This window comes from Lepidochelys kempii, chromosome 14, assembly GCF_965140265.1.
Source record: "Lepidochelys kempii isolate rLepKem1 chromosome 14, rLepKem1.hap2, whole genome shotgun sequence".
Classification (NCBI taxonomy): Eukaryota; Metazoa; Chordata; order Testudines; family Cheloniidae; genus Lepidochelys; species Lepidochelys kempii.
The window spans coordinates 35,037,191-35,041,891 of NC_133269.1; the positions used below are offsets into that span (position 1 = coordinate 35,037,191).

A 4,701-nucleotide genomic window follows, 5' to 3' on the forward strand; every position below is an offset into this window, starting at 1 on the left:
AATGCTCCATTGTGGAAAATCTTTGAGATCGTGATTAAACACCAGCTTACACATTTGGGAGATGCCTGACCAATATTATGGCCTAATATTCAATATATGCTGCCATCTAGTGGGCATTTCTGAAAATAGCTGCCCATATATCAACCTTACCACATGCTGCCACTGAGTGGCCATTTAACATTCTGCCCCACCACCCCCACGCACATGATACAGTTCTGCAGTGATCTGGAAGCCTATTTTTGCCGTCTCCGACTCAAGGAATATTTTCAACATACCACTGAACAGTGTACTGACCCACAGGAACCCTCCTACCAACACTACAAGAAGAAGAATTCTCTGTGGACTCCTGACAGTCGAAATGACGACCTGGACTTCTACAGATCTGCACAGGCTGAAATTATGAACAAACAGCATCACTTTCCCCATAACCTCAGCCGTACAGAACGCAACGCCATCCACAGCCTCAGAAGTAGACCAGGAGTAGACTATCTGCTATCCAAGATCCATAAACCTGGAAATCCTGGATGCCCCATCATCTCAGGCATTAGCACTCTTACAGCAGGATTATCTGGCTATTTGGACTCTCTCCTCAGACCCTATGCTACTAGCACTCCTAGCTATATTTGAGACACCACCGACTTCCTGAGGAAACTACAATGCATTGGTAATCTTCCTGAAAACACCACCCTGGCCACCATGGATGTAGAAGCTGTATATACCAATATTCAACATGAGGGTGGACTACAAGCTGTCAGGAACAGTATCCCTGATGTGGCCATGGCACACCTGGTGGCTGATCTTTGTGACTTTGTCCTCACTCACAACCATTTCAGATTTGGGGACAACTTATACCTTCAAGTCACCGGCACTGCTATGGTATCTGCATGGCCCCACAGTATGCCAACATTTTTATGGCTGACTTAGAACAACGCTTCCTCAGCTCTCGTCCCCTAGTGCCCCTCTTCTACTTGCACTACACTGATGACATCTTCATCATATGGACCCACGGGAAGGAGGTTCTTGAAGAATTCCACCGGGATTTCAACAATTTCCACCCCACCATCAACTTGAGCCTGGACCAGCCCACACAAGAGATCCACTTCCTGGACACTACAGTACAAATAAGTGATGGTCACATAAACACCACCCTATACCGGAAACCTACTGACTGCTATTCTTGCCTACATGCCTCCAGCTTCCATCCATGACACATCACAAGATGCATTGTCTACAGCCAAGCCCTAAGATGCAATCGCATTTGCTCCAATCCCTCAGACAGAGACAAACACCTGCAAGATCTTTATCAAGCATTCTTATAACTACAATACCCACCTGGGGAAGTGAAGAAACAGATTGACAGAGTGAGACGGGTACCCAGAAGTCACCAACTACAAGACAGACAAGGGAAATAACAAGGGAAATAACAGGACACCATTGGCCATCACGTATAGCCCCCAGCTAAAATCTCTCCAGCAGATCATCAACGATCTACAACATCTCCTGGAAAATGATCCCTCACTCTCACAGACCTTGGGAGACAGGCCAGTCCTCACTTACAGAAAGCCCCCCAACCTGAAGCAAATACTCACCAGCAACTACACACCACACCACAGAAACACTAACCCAGGAACCAATCCCCGTAACAAACCCTGTTGCCTACTCTGTTCCCATATCTACTCTAACAACACCATCATAAGATCCATCCACATCAGCTGCACCATCAGGGGCTCTGTCATAAATATAAAGGGAAGGGTAACCCCTTTAAAATCCCTCCTGGCCAGAGGAAAAATCCTCTCACCTGGAAAGGGTTAAGAAGCTAAAGGTAACCGCACTGGCACCTGACCAAAATGACCAATGAGGAGACAAGATACTTTCAAAAGCTGGGAGGAGGGAGAAAAACAAAAGGTCTGTGTCTGTGTGATGCTTTTGCCGGAGACAGAACAGGAATGGAGTCTTAGAACTTAATAAGTAATCTAGCTAGGTATTTGTTAGATTATGATTTCTGTAAATGGCTGAGAAAATAGCTGTGCTGAATAGAATGAATATTCCTGTCTGTGTGTCTTTTTTGTCACTTAAGGTTTTGCCTGGAGGGATTCTCTATGTTTTAAATCAAATTACCCTGTAAGGTATTCACCATCCTGATTTTACAGAGGTGATTCTTTTCTTTTTACTTCTATTAAAAGTCTTCTTGTAAGGAAACTGAACACTTTTTCATTGTTCTAAGATCCAAGGGTTTGGGTTCTGTGGTCACCTATGCAAATTGGTGAGGATTTTTACCAAACCTTCCCCAGGAAGTGGGGTGCAAGGGGTGGGAGGGTTTTGGGGGGAAAGACGTGTCCAAACTCCATTTTTTCAGGAACCCAGATAAAGTTTTGTGGTGGCAGTGGAAATCCAAGGGCAAAGGGTAAAATAATTTGTACCTTGAGGAAGTTTTAACCTAAGCTGGTAAAAGTAAGCTTAGGAGGTTTTCATGCAGGTCCCCACAACTGTACACTAGAGTTCAGAGTGGGGAAGAAACCCTGACAGGCTCATTTACCTGAATATCTATTAATGTAATATATGCCATCATGTGCCAGCAATGCCCCTCTGCCATGTACAGTGAACAAACTGGACAGTCTCTATGTAAAAGAATAAATGGACACAAATCAGATGTCAAGAATGATAACATTCAAAAACCAATCGGAGAACACTGCTACAGCTGTAGCAGGAGAGTGAGTTTGTGTGTAGGAGGGTGGAGGGTGAGAAAACCTGGATTTGTGCTGGAAATGGCCCAACTTGATGATCACTTTAGATAAGCTATTACCAGCAGGACAGTGGGGTGGGAGGAGGTATTGTTTCATGATCTCTGTGTGTATATAATATCTGCTGCAGTTTCCACGGTATGCATCCGATGAAGTGAGCTGTAGCTCACAAAAGCTCATGCTCAAATAAATTGGTTAGTCTCTAAGGTGCCACAAGTACTCCTTTTCTTTTTGCGAATACAGACTAACACGGCTGTTACTCTGAAACCTGTCCACTGACTTAGTGGAGTTAGTGTGGACTTACCACAATGCATACAGCATTTTGCATAAAAAAACATCACATACCATATTTTTATGGGGACAATAATGTCATCAGTTGATTGTATTTGGAAAAAAAACACAGATAAAACCATTCATCAGAGAAACACAGACATTTTATTCTTGTTGAATAACCTCCACCCAGTCAGTTTCCTCAGGGAAGCTTTGATTTCCTTGTTCCTTATGCTGTAGATGATCGGATTCATCACTGGAGGCAGCATGGAATAGAGAACAGCCACCACGAGATCCAGAGCGGATTCATCACTGGAGGCAGCATGGAATAGAGAACAGCCACCACGAGATCCAGAGCTGACGGAGAGCTGGAGATGGGTTTCATGTAGGCAAAGGCACCAGTAGAAACAAACATGGAAATTACGATGAGGTGAGGAAGGCATGTGAAGAAGGTTTTATGTCAGCCCTGCTCAGAGGGGATTCTCAATACCATGGTCAAGATCTGAACATATGTCACAATTATAAAAACAAAGCAACTTACGGTTAAACACACACCAAATCCAATAACCCCAACTTCACTGAGGTACGAGTTAGAGCAGGCGAGCTTGAGTAGCTGGGGGATTTCACAGAAGAACTGATCCACCATGTTGCCTCCACAGAAGGTTATCGAAAACGTGTTCCCGGTATGCAATGAAGCAAAGAGAATTACACTGATCCAGACACTGGCTGCCATTTGGACACAAGCTCTCCTGTTCATTATAGTCTCATAGTGCAGTGGTTTGCAGATGGTGACATATCGATCGTACGCCATGATGGTGAGTAAGACAAAGTCGGCTTCAGCAAAGAAGATGAGGAAAAAGACTTGGGCGACACATCCAGAATAGGAAATGGACCTGGTGTTCATAAGGGAATTGGCCATAGATTTAAACTCATCAGGAAGAAGTACATGGGGGTGTGAAGGTGGTGGTCAAGAGCTATGGCTATGATGATGAGAAGGTTCCCTGTCAGGGCTGCCAGGTAAAGCACTAGAAACACCATGAAGTGCAAAATCTGCAGCTCTCGAACATCAGAGAATCCCAGGAGGAGGAACTCAGTCACGGTGGTTCGGTTGGACATTTTTTTTCCTAGTTCATCGTGTGATTGCTGTGGAGGGAAGGACAAAAGCAATGGTCAGGGTTATAGTGAGAGAGGGAATGACTCTGATTCCCCTCTCCATGATTTCTCATGGTGTGAATGTCAAAGGGGCACAGCACTTGTCACTTCCATTGACTGGAGTAGTGAGGGCTCCTCACCGCTCACAACCAGGGCACTACTCTGGTGCATTATCACAGGAGTGTAAATTGGCATCGCTCCCTTAAAGTCACTGGAGCTGGGTCAGTTTTACACCATCTGAGGAGCTGGCCCAAGATGTGGCTTGATCAAAAGCAGGATGAAAGATGGAACAAAGTACAACCCAAATCCAACAATTTGAGCCAAAATTATGCCCCTATTGCTACAGACAGCAGGCTCCCAACTTGGCCAACTCAACTAAAATACTGAAATGCCAGCACAGTCTGATTCCCACTTAACAGAAATACAGCACAGAATCACCCAGCTTCCCCCATGGCAGCTTTTCTGTGATGATCCCACCCCAACATCCCACATACCGCCTGATGCCTACTTACACATTGATTTATGGCACCAGATCCCA

At 44.9% G+C, this 4,701-nt stretch overlaps 1 pseudogene; it reads right to left on the reverse strand.

Moving 5' to 3' along the window:
- Positions 1-3,157: 3,157 nt before the first annotated feature.
- On the reverse strand, positions 3,158-4,127 carry LOC140898188 (olfactory receptor 14A16-like; annotated as a pseudogene).
- Between the last annotated feature and the right edge of the window lie 574 nt (positions 4,128-4,701).